The sequence below is a fragment of the Dendropsophus ebraccatus genome, chromosome 13, assembly GCF_027789765.1.
Source record: "Dendropsophus ebraccatus isolate aDenEbr1 chromosome 13, aDenEbr1.pat, whole genome shotgun sequence".
Taxonomy (NCBI): Eukaryota; Metazoa; Chordata; class Amphibia; order Anura; family Hylidae; genus Dendropsophus; species Dendropsophus ebraccatus.
This window is the reverse complement of record NC_091466.1, coordinates 49,061,986-49,075,197: the sequence shown is the minus strand read 5'-3', so window position 1 is coordinate 49,075,197 and position 13,212 is coordinate 49,061,986. Positions and strand designations below refer to the sequence as shown.

Here is a 13,212-nt window from a genome sequence, read left to right as displayed (position 1 = left end):
ACCGGTAAAAGAAGCATGCTCATGAGTGATGAACTATAGTGCCCTATGGCAGGATGCAGATCCAGCGAAGACATGATGTTTTAACCAACACGCTCTGGTTCTGGCTGGTGGCCTATACTAGGTATTAGAGAATCAAAAGTGCACTTGTGAAGGCTTCTCCCCTCTGACTAAATTCCCTTCCTCTCAGAGGTGGAAAATCTAAGGGCCCTATTACATGGCCCGATATTAGGAGCAAGCAATCGCCGACCTGTCAGGTCAGTGCTAGCTTGCTCCTCGTTCTGTGCTTGCTGTCGATGCTATTACATGCACCAACATAAAGCGGGGCAGTGTGGGGAGCTGCGGTAGGGGCTGCCATGGTGTAGTCCATAGGAGATAGCTGCAGTCTTCAGCCGCAGCTCCTATTACACAGGGCAACGGCCACTGTCATTATTAAGATTTTAGGTTATGCTTTAAATCAACGATCAGCCCACACTGTGCATATCTGCTCATTGTTGATTTAAAGCATGACCTATTACATGAAAGGATTATCAGCCGGAATGTGTAATAGTACCCTATGTCATTCCTTTTCGTGGGTGTAAAATAAGACCACTCCTTTTTGGAGGTGGCAGGATACTTGATATTATTAGCAAGGACTGAGTTAGTTCCTGGAGACTAAAGGTTCCTATACAGTTTAGATTTTAGACGGCCGATTTGTCTGTCAAGCTAAGGTGTATGGGTCCCTCCCAAATAACCACTGACAGATGATGTTGGTGATGATAGAGGTCAGGTATGATGGAAAAATACAGCCAACTCCTTTGTTTTGGGAGAGATAAGCCACAGCAAGAGCTCTCATATCTCTCCCAAAACAAAGGAGTACCCCTGCCCTCCCAATAGAGAACATAAGAACGCTTGGCCATTCTAAATGTTTCTGTGTATGGGGAGGACAGGTGGCAGGCAGGAAACATAACTGAGGGCCAAACAGTTATTGAAACTGTATGGCATCCTTAAAGGTGTACTCTAGCCAAAGCTCAGTTTCGGAGCAACTCTGACTGGCAGAAGTGTTATACTTCTTGTAAAAAATTTTGCATCACGTCAATTTTGGATCAGGCGACATCAGCCTGCAGTGGGCGTCTTTTTTTCCTGGATGTGCTGCCCTCCTCTTCAGGGACCACATTTGTGTGCTGTACTTTAGCAATTAGCTTTCACAGTTAGGTCACATGATGATATTCCTCAATTCGCTTAGACAGAGCCTGCATCCAGGAATATCATATGACCTAACTGTGAATGTCACAGAGTGAGGCGTGACCAGTGGCTCTCCTCTGTCTCTCTCTTATCGAAAGAGTACGGCACACAAGCAGTTAAAAGAGGAGGGAGGAAAATCCAGGAAAAAGAGATGCCCACTGCAAGCTGACATCACAGCTCAAAAGGTGGCACTGAAATGCAGCCAGGCCATGATGCCAGCCTTTCAAGTACAACACTTCCAGCAGTCAGAGCGGCACAGAAACTTATTGTACTATTGTGGTGATGAAAGCAGTACTAAAGTTTCGCCACTAGATGTCGATGTGTTATATATATGTATTTGGAAACTGCACAGCTGAAGGTTGTAAAAGGTTATTGTTTTTTTATGTGTCACCTGAATCTACAGACCAGTAGGAATCTGTTTTTCTTCTCTCCTATCACCTCTCTTCTTATTTCTTCTGTTCCACTCTTCACCCACTCACAGCGCACGTTAGTTACGCTGGGGAAAAAGGTTACGTAGAAGACAGGAAGAGTAACTCAGTCTTAGCTAGAACCCCGTATGGGAAGGACGCAAGACAGTACACCTCTATCAACTTTCTTCTCAGTAACGCTACACAGCACTATGCACTGTTAAACCCTCTTAGGAGAGGACAATCCAGAGACAACCTCAACCCACGCCGAGGACAAGGAGTGTCACAGAGCAGGACTGTATCCACAACTTAAGCTAAAGAGCTAGGAACTGATCCAGATAGAGCAAAGTTGCGATAAGCCTAGGAACTCTATCTTGCAGCACGGTGTCAGCAGGAAATCCTCAGCATTACGCTCATCCCAGATAACAATGTCTGGGGCCTGTGTCACCCCCTAGGAAGGTTCAGTCCAGTTTAGTGGGCATGAGGTGGTGTGAAGACTATTCAAGGTCAAAACACTGGCACAGGTGTTTTTCTTCTTCTTCCTCTCCTTCTTCTAAGTATTCTACCTCATCCTCCAACATCCCGACAGAGCACAGTACTACATGGGTTGAGACTCTCACGGCATCCTCCTCTCTACTGCTTTGTTTCTTCGTATTACTCCAAACACTGCTCAGTCAACACGACTATCTCCTACACTGCACTTTTACTACAGATCAGGGTGCTGAATTGTCAAGTATTTATCTGGAACTATTGTTAAGTGTGTAGCAAGTGCTTTATCCAGAGAAACCTCATACAGTTCAGCAGAATCTGTTTGACCTGCTGCACATTTGCAACTTCAAGTAAAACAGCCTTATCCATGTTAAAGAGACTCTGTGATTTCTCACTATCCACCGATACAGCACACACCGCAACCTTGGGACACTTCCCCTTTCTGTGGGTGGCGGTTCCTATAGTGCGGGAGGGTCACTACACCACTCTGGCCATCCGTGATCACACTATCCCAAGGGACCCCGTAGCAACCTGGCAGGACACTGACCACATGGGAAAAGGGTACAACCGGCCTTGCAAACTAAAATCAGTGGCTCGGGAGCAGCGGCTGCAAGGGATAGGGACGGGTGAGTATAACTTGTTTGTTATGTTAACACCACCCACTGCTGTCCTTCAATTTTGCTTTTTGCTGACCCAGGCACTTGGCTTGTACTAAATTCTAGGAGTACTTTAGCAGCTTTGCTCTTGTAAACAGTGCAGGTCTCAGAACCTCGCCTTCTAAAATTAAAAGTTACATTTTGGGGGAATTTACTGACTATTATTTTGCCCAGTGTCAGTGATTGGGAACATTGCTGTTTACAATCAGATGCTAGGAAACTATACAGATTTAACATTTTTATATCGACAGACAGCAAAGTTCTGATATTGCTGCCAAAGGAAAACCTTAAGATGTCTTGATAAGTTTCTCCAGTCGTATTTGATGCCAGAGTTTCCAAAGGAAGTCTCTTATGTGTTCAACAATGGCTCTCTATGTAGACAATGCCAGGTGCCAAGATAGACGCTGATACAAGCACCCAGTCTCTATTTTTATGTTTTAATAAAATTAAAGGAAATCCCTCTTCTATTGTAAGATTGTTGAATGATTCTTTGGCTCTTTCAAGAATAGTTCTCCAGCAACATAGTCTTATATCCTTATATGTTGTGGTACAATTTACACAGTATTGTATAAAAATACAGAGCATGGAAAAGGCAAGCAGAGGAAAAGAGAGATTTATATTGCTAGATAGAGGAGAAATCACATATAAATTTCTCTATAACCTACATAAAGCATTAATTGTTGTAATAGCACTACATCATGAAAGTCCCATATGAGTGATTCTGCATATGCAATTGAAAAGTGTAGTTATTAATCCCCAGCACTAGATGGCAGTATTACATTAATTCAAATAATGACAACGTCACAAAAGTAAATGGAACACTTCCATAGGATAAGTGGTAAGTCTCAGATCAGTGGGGCTCTGACTGCTGGGAACCCCTACAATCACCAAAATAGTGGTCTTTTGTCCCCTGCGTGAATGTAGCTGCAGAGTAGTATGTGGTTTGCTACTCAATTCTCTTTTTATTGGTCTGACGGAGATAGCAGAATCTAGCTCTCAGCTAACTCCAGTGGTCCTATACAAGTAAAAAGTACTTACTTTGCCAAAATCGGAAGGAGGCTTAGATTTCCCAGATATAACAAATTATTTTCCAGCATCTCAGCTTTTTTGGTTGATGAAAGGATGTTCAGGTAACCTTTCTGAAGGTCTGGGTAAGGAGATGGAGGGGGGGGGGGGCTAACATATAACGTATTTGAGAATTTAGAAAGAGAAATTTGGAAAAAGGGTGAAAAGAAAGGATGGTCTATGGTGCAGGCCTTAGTTAAAACATGGGAGGTCATGAAGAAAAAATTAAAAGTGTCCGGAGTGTTTTAGTTTACACCTCTATGGGGGAATGAGAGGTTTGAAGAAGTGAAGAGGATTGGGGTTATACCATCCTTGGTTAGGACAGGTATTATGAATATTGGTGACGTGATGTATCAGGGTCAGATTAATAAATGGGAGGAGGTAAAAATGAAATATGACCTACCAGATCATCTGTGATTTGATTATGTGTGACTGAGAACTGCCCTGAGTAGGAATGAAATGTTATAAAAGGTTACAATTGACTCTGATATACTTATTAATAAGATTATGAATCATTTCTTGGGGGGGGGGGGGGGGGGGGAGTGATATCCACTATTTATGATTATTTGAAGAGGAAAGAGAAGGAGAAGGTTAGGAGTAAGGAAAAATGGGAAGATGAGGTGGGTAAACTGATATAAGATCAGTGGACTAGGATTTATAGGAATCTGAATAAAATATTGAAATTTGGAAGCCATTGCCTTATTCAATTAAATATAGTACACAGGCTGTATTTTACTCCCCTACTGTTGAAAAGAATTAAAAGGTGGTCAGATAGTAATTGCCCTAGATGTAAAATTCCTGAAGCAGGGATCACGCATATGATATGGTCATGTCCTGTTATCCAGAAATTTTGGAGAGAAGTCTATATGGGAAATCGCAAAGGTTGAAGGTGGATATTTTGTACACACCAATTAGTGCGATACTAGGTGAACTAATAAATCTGAAAGGGGGGATTAAGGTTAAAACAACTGTAATAAGATGGTTGTTTTAAGTGCGAACAGCCACTTTGCGCAGGTGTGCTTCTTCTTGGCCTTGTGATTACATACGCATGTATAATAGTGATGGACATCAGTGGCAACTAACAGATCCCTTACAATACATGTATACTATAGCTATATATATACTGGCCAGGTGGCTACTTTTAGAGCAGAGTGATTGTTGGTAACCTAGACTGTCAACAAGGGAAGGAGAGTGGAACTATTATGAGGAGAGGGCAAGGTTGCTATGTTTAATATGTAATACATATGTATACACATGTAATACATACAGAATATAAAATACATACGTTAGAAGTTACCAAATGCTGTGTGAACCTGCTCAGTAATACCTTCTGATACAATGGATCCCAGGAATCCTTCTTTTTTTATATGGGACAAATATTTGTTCTCATTCCATTAGGTTCCCTTTGCTTTTAAATTTGTATAAGTGTGAAAATTTTACAGTAGCCTACAGTCGTCCATAGCAATCTATCAGAGCTGCACTCTTAACTGTACTACAATTGGTTTCTATGGGCAAAAGAACCATTTATAATGCTAGACAATCCAAAGTAAGGTTATGTTATATTTGTATGCTTCTGTTTTACACTATATGAACATACCCCATAGGATGAAAGTCACACAAGTTATTCCAGTGCAGCATTACATTATGAATCTGCATGCAGTCCCATCCAACAAATAAACACTACATATATATATATATATATATATATATATATATATATATCAGCCCTTAGAACAGTGACATGGTCGGGTGTGCCGCGGGGAAAGTTCCCGAAACTATGGTGCCCCTGCAGATCGCCCCGCTGCTGCTGTCCGCCTCACCTACTGGCCGCCTGTAGCGCCCAGACCTGCTCCTCCTATCCAATCAGCGGAGACCGGTTCCTACGGGCGGCCAGTAGGTGAGGCGGACAGCAGCGGCGACCATTTTGGAGGAGGTGAGGAGGAAGGGGGGGAGAGAAACCTGGGGATGGGGCCGGGGGAGAGAAACAGGCGAAACCAATGGGGGAGAGAAACCTGGGGATGGGGGAGAGAAGCATGGGGGAGAAACAGTGTGGGAGAAACAGGGAGAGAAGCATGGGGGAGAGAAACATGGGGATGAGGGAGAGAAACAGCGTAGAGAATCGGGGGGGAGAGAAGTTTGGTGGAGAGAAGCACAGGAGAGAAGCATGGGGGAGAGAAGTATGGTGGAGAGAAGCACAGGAGAGAAGCATGGGGGAGAGAAGCAGGGGGGAGAAGTATGGTGGAGAGAAGCACAGGAGAGAAGTAGGGGGAGAAGTATGGTGGAGAGAAGCATGGGGGAGAGAAGCACAGGGGGGGGGGGGAGAAGAAAACAGGCCCAGGTTTCACACTGAGTATAAATACATTTAGAATCTATAATATTAACTATCTGTATAATATGTACTGTTTTAGTGTCATTTTGTGCCATTTTGGTTGGTGGTGTGCCCCGGGATTTTTTAAGTATAAAAAGTGTGCCGCGGCTCAAAAAAGGTTGAAAATCACTGCCTTAGAACACAAAGCAGTTTTAGGTAATCCAGCAAAGAGGCATTCTATAATAAATCTATTATTTAGGTGCTTTCCAATACAGTGGGACACAAAATCATACACTGCTTGGCATACACAGATCCTTGACCCATTTCATTCTGCCATAACGCCGCATAGTAACATAAAACACATGATATTACAACTACAATATATCACATATCATTGTCAAAATCTCTGTTTAAACTAAAAACATAGAAATGTGCAAATATTAACATCAAGAAAGGCTAAAAAAACTGTTACATGGATGCATTAATAACAATAATAACTATAAATATAATATAATAAATCACTCTTATAGGACAAACCTGGTGGGTACCCGGTAATAGGATGGAAAATCTAGAAGGCTCCTCTGTGTAACAAGTTCCTATGCCAGTCTCCTCCCTGTTTAACCCCTTGGATCCCATAGAATCTAAATGAGCTGAGATTGTCATTGTGGACACATAAGAGATTTCCTGACATGTCTGATAGCACAGCCCGTATACTTATAAGGTATATATAAATTTTTTAAACTTGTTATATGTTATAAGCAACTTAATAGACATCACAGCAAGCCAGGGAGTGAAGCACACTGCCACAGGCTTCTCCCACCTTGTTCTAAAGATCAGCGGGGTCTACACTGAAGAGATATTATCAGAAATTAAACTCCGGCAGGTATGTAGTCCAATCCCAAAGTGACTGTGTACAGGACTGCCAGAAGATTTATATACTGCATTGTAAGTATATCAAAACACAGTCTAAGGCTTCTGCCATTTCCGTACATGGCTCAATTTAGCGGTGGACTATGTACCTGCCGGAGTTTGGAAAGGGTACCTTGCCAAGGTAACAGAATGACAGGTTTCCTTTAAATCCAACAAAAGTATCCAGGACAATACTACAATATAGTGAACACTTTTGACGTGTCATAGTGATGTCAGAAGCTTCAACAGTCAAAAAGTACACTCAGGTTTCTAAATAGGTATGATCACAAATTTAAAGGGTTTGTCTGTGATTTTTCACCAAACTAGCATTGCAGTGACTTCTGTGGGTGTTATATACTCTACATAGTCTTCTATTCTACTTATTGTGTTCGCAGGCTTAGTCACATGACCACTCTGCCTGTGTTTTCTTCACTTCCTGTGATGTCATGTTCCCTGTCTATTTCCTGTACCTGTCAGGAGGTGGGTTAGGTGGGTGGGGTTATGCATCCACATTTCTTCAGCCCCACCCCTGTAGGAGGAGCTAATATCTGAACCCAGTAGAAACTGCAGCAGTAAGGGCAGCCTGACATGGAGGAGGCTGACATGGAGGAGCCATGTTGTGGGGGGCACAGAAAAGTCTATAGCAGCATCAGACACAGTATAAGAATAATCGCAGTGCACACATCACCGGGCCCGATCCTAGGTCCGCTCCAAATCCAACAAAGGTATCCAAGACAACACTTCAATATATTAAACAAACACAAGCCTTTATTACGCCATGCAACGTTTCGGTAAAACACTTTTTCAAGCAACCTGCTGTCCCATCCTGATGGCTGATGGCCTGTCCTCTCCTGAGCCTTGTTGAACATCTGTTTGAGGGAGCCATATTGCGCCAGCAAGTCCCATCCCCCTATTTTCCTTGACACTGTTTTGTACTTAACAACACATTCATAGTGGTTGTTCATGATATTGCCTAGTGTCTTTCTACTCATGTGAATAAGCCAAAGCTGTACGTGCACATTACAATGAAGGCACATGCACACAATATTTTGGGCCATTTGGCCCATGCATTTTGGGATGTAAACTGAAAATGTCTGTTTTGCAGATAGCCATATATCTTTTATTGTAGATGGATAGGAAAAAATCAAACAGCCCAAATGCAAGAATTTCTTTTTTTTTTTTTTTTTTTTTATTGAATGAAAATCTAAACCAAAAAACTGTAAGTGCATATAGCCTAAATGTGTCAGTGCGGTGCAGTCAAAGCCGTGTACAATGAAAGAGAGGAGGTGCTTGTTGGAGTGCCATGGCCCCCTTAACAGCTGGGTTGGACCCCCACAAATTTATAGTGTACCTTTGGGATAGGCTATTAATTAAATGAATGATCCTTTTTATCAGGGAATTTTGGACATCTGTAAATTCTATTTTTCAAACACACAGCAGATCTTAGTCACCGGCAGTAAAAGGTTAATCTTTACGGAGCAGGTGAGGCCAAATTTTTGGCTTTGAGGACATTTACCTTCTAACGCTGCCTTAACAATTACTCATGTCTGACTAATAGAGATCTTTATTTATGGATGTCAACCCTTTATCATTTATTTATATGAGAGATGAGTCTGGGAAATCTACAGGAAACTTGCAGTTGAGCAATCCCAATACAAGGAATAATCTCTGATTATAATCAAGGGAAATGGATTGAACAATAACATTAAAAGCAAAAATAAATGATACACAGATAGTCGTTCATCAGAGGATCCAGACCGCGCCAAAATGATGAAACAAAGGAGGAAGGAAAACAACTGCACTATGGAGACTAAATTATATTGTCTTGTTTTCCTGAATTAGAATATAGAAAGGAAATAGAAAGTGATTTGTTGTTTAAACATTTTATGGAACATAAGATCTCGGTGAGATAAAGGCTAAGGGGAAAATTGCTTCTTAGTGAGCAAGCAATGAAACTTATTTGATAATGGAAAAATCTCATAAAATGAATACAGAGGAAGTTCTGTTGCAGTAAAGTTAGTGGCATGGGATTATGTCATGGGAAATCTCTTTCTGCACAGGATTGGCCTAATGTGATCGTCTGGTCATCATCTGGGAATCCCGGAAGAAAACATCCTCAGCTATGACTTCTGCCCCACATGGCAAACCTCATGTGTAGGACAGTCTACATTCTAAACTGCAGACTGTATAGTTCCATATCAGTTGTGTTTTTTTCCATAGTTTCCCAGTCTAGAGCTATGTTCCCACTTCGTAATAATATGAAGGGAAGGCAGTCGTCTTGTTAAATAGATGGTCGCTAATACTAATCTTGATCGTTATTACCTTCCATCTACATGTAGTGTCCCAGTACGGGTGGTACACCAAGTTATTTACCACCTTTGTGAAAGAACCTCTGTCAGGTGTCATACCAAGAGCTAGGAGCTGCGATTTCCACTCCAGCCACTAGGTGTCTCACTTCTCCCCCTGTGCACAGCTGCAGTATGTAAAGGTTTGGTTATTTGCTATGTATTGACCAACCACAGGTGCAGACCTTCTACCCTCTCACACTCTCTATCTTCCTTTCTGTGACACAACCCGATATAGGATAGGGGTTTCCTGTTTTGAGGGAATTCTGATCCAGTCAAGATAGTTAGAGGAGTCCGAGTTTACAAGAGAGACTGAGACTACAGTATGCAGTGCTAGACCCTTAGGACTGGGGTAACCATAACGTGGATAAGCACTTGTCTACATCTGGAATCCTTCTTAACTTCAGGACTACCTAAAGGAAAGGGAGAGGGACTGATCCCCATTAGGACATAGTTGCTGAGAGCCAAAGTATCCTACTGACTACGCTCGACTACCTTGGGGAAGCTTGAGGAGTTAGCTACGCCCAGAGACAGAGGCCTGGGACTCGTGCTACCTAACCTGGTGGTCTCTGAGCTGGTTAGGCAGAAGGCGGTCATATATACTACAGTTTTATATATATGTGAGTACGAGGATTTCTTCTTTCAAGTATCAAGTATCTACACTACAATCCCGGCAGAGTACTGTACTATTTAGACAAGGGCCCCTACACAGCCCCTACACTTTCCACGAAACAAAAGCTTCTATCTACTTCTTTTTCACTTTTACCAAAATTCTAACTCAAGTGTTACCTTACTTTGCACTGAGGCTAGTGAGCGGTCCTGCACCCACACCTAGTGCTAACCCTTCCAGCGCAGTGCCCATATGTCCGGAGGTGGGTATCACCACTTCTGGCCACCGTGACAAAGTTACCCCAAAACATCAGAGCCCATTCAGCGTCCTGGGCCAAAGCGAACTTCCCCGATATTGGGAATATAGCCTAGGCCATACTAAAAATGCTTACATTGAGAAAGACTATCATTAAGTGCTGGGTTTATCTCCATTTCATCTCCATCATTTACCTATAATTCTTAGGGTTTTCCTTTATACAGCCACCACTACTCATAAAACTTTCAGGTCAATACAAGACTATAAAAGGATGGAAAAATGTTCACTTGTACAATACTTTGTTTTCCCTGGAGATAAACCTTGCCATAGCTTGGAGTGCATGTTTATATTGGAGTTAGCTATAACTTTCTACTAACATAAAATATACCGTCTCATCCTAACAGTACCTTTTGTTTAATTTGGTTCCCTTGCACTTAAGTCCAGGGGATAATGTGGGTGTATATAAACAGTGCCGGCATGAAGGTGCAGCAATCCCGAGATATAGTCACATGACTGCACTTTCCATAAAACATATCCAAATAAGCTGTTGAACCATTTCATCTGACACACACACAAGTTGAGCAAGATGTGAACAAAGCCCCCAACTAACACGTAGTGCTGCTAATAAAAGATCAGAATTTAACAGCAGATTTTATTAGGCTGAATTCACACAGCCTAATAGCTTGAGATTTTTAAATAGAAGTAAATTACAAATCTATATAACTTTCTGACACTAGTTGATCTGAAAAAAAAAAAAAAAAAACTTTTTCACCAGAGTACCTATCAGGTATGGCACTAAAGGACACAAGACAGATGAGGCCCTAGCACTGATACCCGCCCTGCTGTCCCTGCCTTCTTACCACAACTACCCTAAGTGGCAGCGGATAACTGGGCAGGTGAAAACACAAAACGTAGACAAGACAAACAAACACAATATATCAAGGTCAGCTAGCAGGGCCGGTATAAGTCAGACGTTGCGGTACAATATCAGAAGTCGAGGGGAAAGTCGGGAAGCCAAAACCAGAATCTGGAAACCATGAAATACAAACAGGATAAACGCTAGCTTAGTCACTCTCATAAGCAGGCTCTATCGCAGGCAGACACAGGGGGAAGTATACTTACGGAGACTGGAGTCCCAGCCCCACAGCGTGATTGGGGCTGATACTCCAACCCTTAGACCTCATACGCAAGCTGGTGGTGCTGGTCGCCAGTCAGTAAACATCAATATAGAACACCTGTACCAATCCGCAGCAACACCATGGAACGCCTTTGCCGGCGTGCCCCCAGCAAGCAGCCGGACAGTCACTAGGGACGCCGTCGGTGCACTCCCTGCAACCAGCCAAACCAGGTGCCAAGAATGCTGTCGGCACTTGCATATGCTTTGGTGTCTGCACCTGCAGGAAGCCGGTCATATGCACCTGACAGTACCCCTTAAACATAAAAAACACATTTACACAATAGGTTATTTTCTGATTACACATTTTCCTTAATGTTATATATCATAGAAATTTTGACTACACAGTCAAAATCAGCACAAATCGGCACACAGTAGAGATTCTATATATGCCATAAAAGACAGATTTGGAGAAGGACCTCATTTCTTGTGTTTGACTTTAAACCCTACCAGTCTCGGATCTAATCGCTATTGTTTATTTATCTATTTAATTTTACAATTTTTGTCCTTTAGAAGAGACTATGGGATAATCATCAAAAAAAACTAAAACAAAACATACCTAGAGCATTCTGTTTTCAAGGGGGGGGGGCAAAGCTGCATATAGTAGATTTTATATTGTATGATAGACTTTAGAAGTAATCCTAAGTGCACATGCTTTTAATCCCTCCTGTTTGTCCCATTCTATCTGCAGTAGCTATGGTGATCGCAATACCTCATCCAGACTCGTGCTGTTTGGGGCGACCTTCTCCGCCGGCGGTGCTGGCCGGGTTCTGGTGTGGCATTTTAGGGTCTGGTCCTGTGATATGGGGGTCGCAGGGCCGTTCCATGGCCTCCCTTCCCTGACTGTGCACGCCTGCAGGGGTGGTGGTCACTGACCGGCACAGTGTGGACTTAGTGTAGGGACCCATGTGTATCAGATACCTGCACGCGGTACATGGGGCAGTGTGGCTTGGTTAATTCATACACAAAATTCTGATGTTTTTTATGCAGCCGAGAGGCACTAGTGTCAGCCATAGGTGTGAGGTGCAGCACTCTTTTCTCTCCTGTATTGCATTAGACTTTAGAAGTAACTTTAGAATGTGAAATACAAAACTAAAAATTCTCTTAAAAACACTATAATATATATATTATATATTATATATATATATATATATATATATATACATACACACATTAATTTAAGTGTTAGCAGTAAGGGGCGACATGGCTCTGCCCTTATGCCACAGACAGGGTGGAGAGGCGGCCTTTCTACAATACTGTATGTTTAGTGACTTTCTAGTGATCAGAGGTTTGACCTAATGTTGTGGATTAAGTTAATTCTTTTCATGAATTTGTCTTACAGATTGGAGTAAGTCTGGAATATCCTGCTTAACTACTTGAACCATTTTTCTGACATGCATGAAAGGATGTGATTGTGCTTCTAAGAAGAGGTGAAGAGGTGCGTCCCATTTAATCTACTCCTCCTGTAATAAATGCAACATCTACAGAGAATTCTTTTACATACTAGGATGTGTTTTTCCATCTTTCTAGCAAGGTCTTTTTAGAGCAAAGCTAAGTCAGCATGTAATAGTGTATCATTCATTACTCTGTCTGTTTATGCTAGGTTATTGAATACTCCTCAGCATGGCTGCCTGCCCGGGATGGCTCTGCAGAAGAAGATGGCATACTCCCCCTCCAAACCACCACGAAGGGGTGCCGGGCTCCGAAATATGTAACGCTGGTATGTGTATGATAAGCAGAATGAATAAGGCCTCTTGTGACTTGATTACTCAG

At 42.3% G+C, this 13,212-nt stretch overlaps 1 long non-coding RNA gene across 1 annotated transcript in view; it reads left to right on the top strand.

Annotated features, from left to right (window-relative positions):
- The window catches only part of LOC138770630 (uncharacterized), a 14,619-nt gene extending 1,407 nt beyond the window's left edge, over positions 1 to 13,212 (top strand). The window contains exons 2-3 of the long non-coding RNA XR_011359478.1: positions 12,782 to 12,877; positions 13,043 to 13,212. This is a non-coding gene — a long non-coding RNA (uncharacterized lncRNA). The remainder of the gene's footprint in view (positions 1 to 12,781; positions 12,878 to 13,042) is intronic.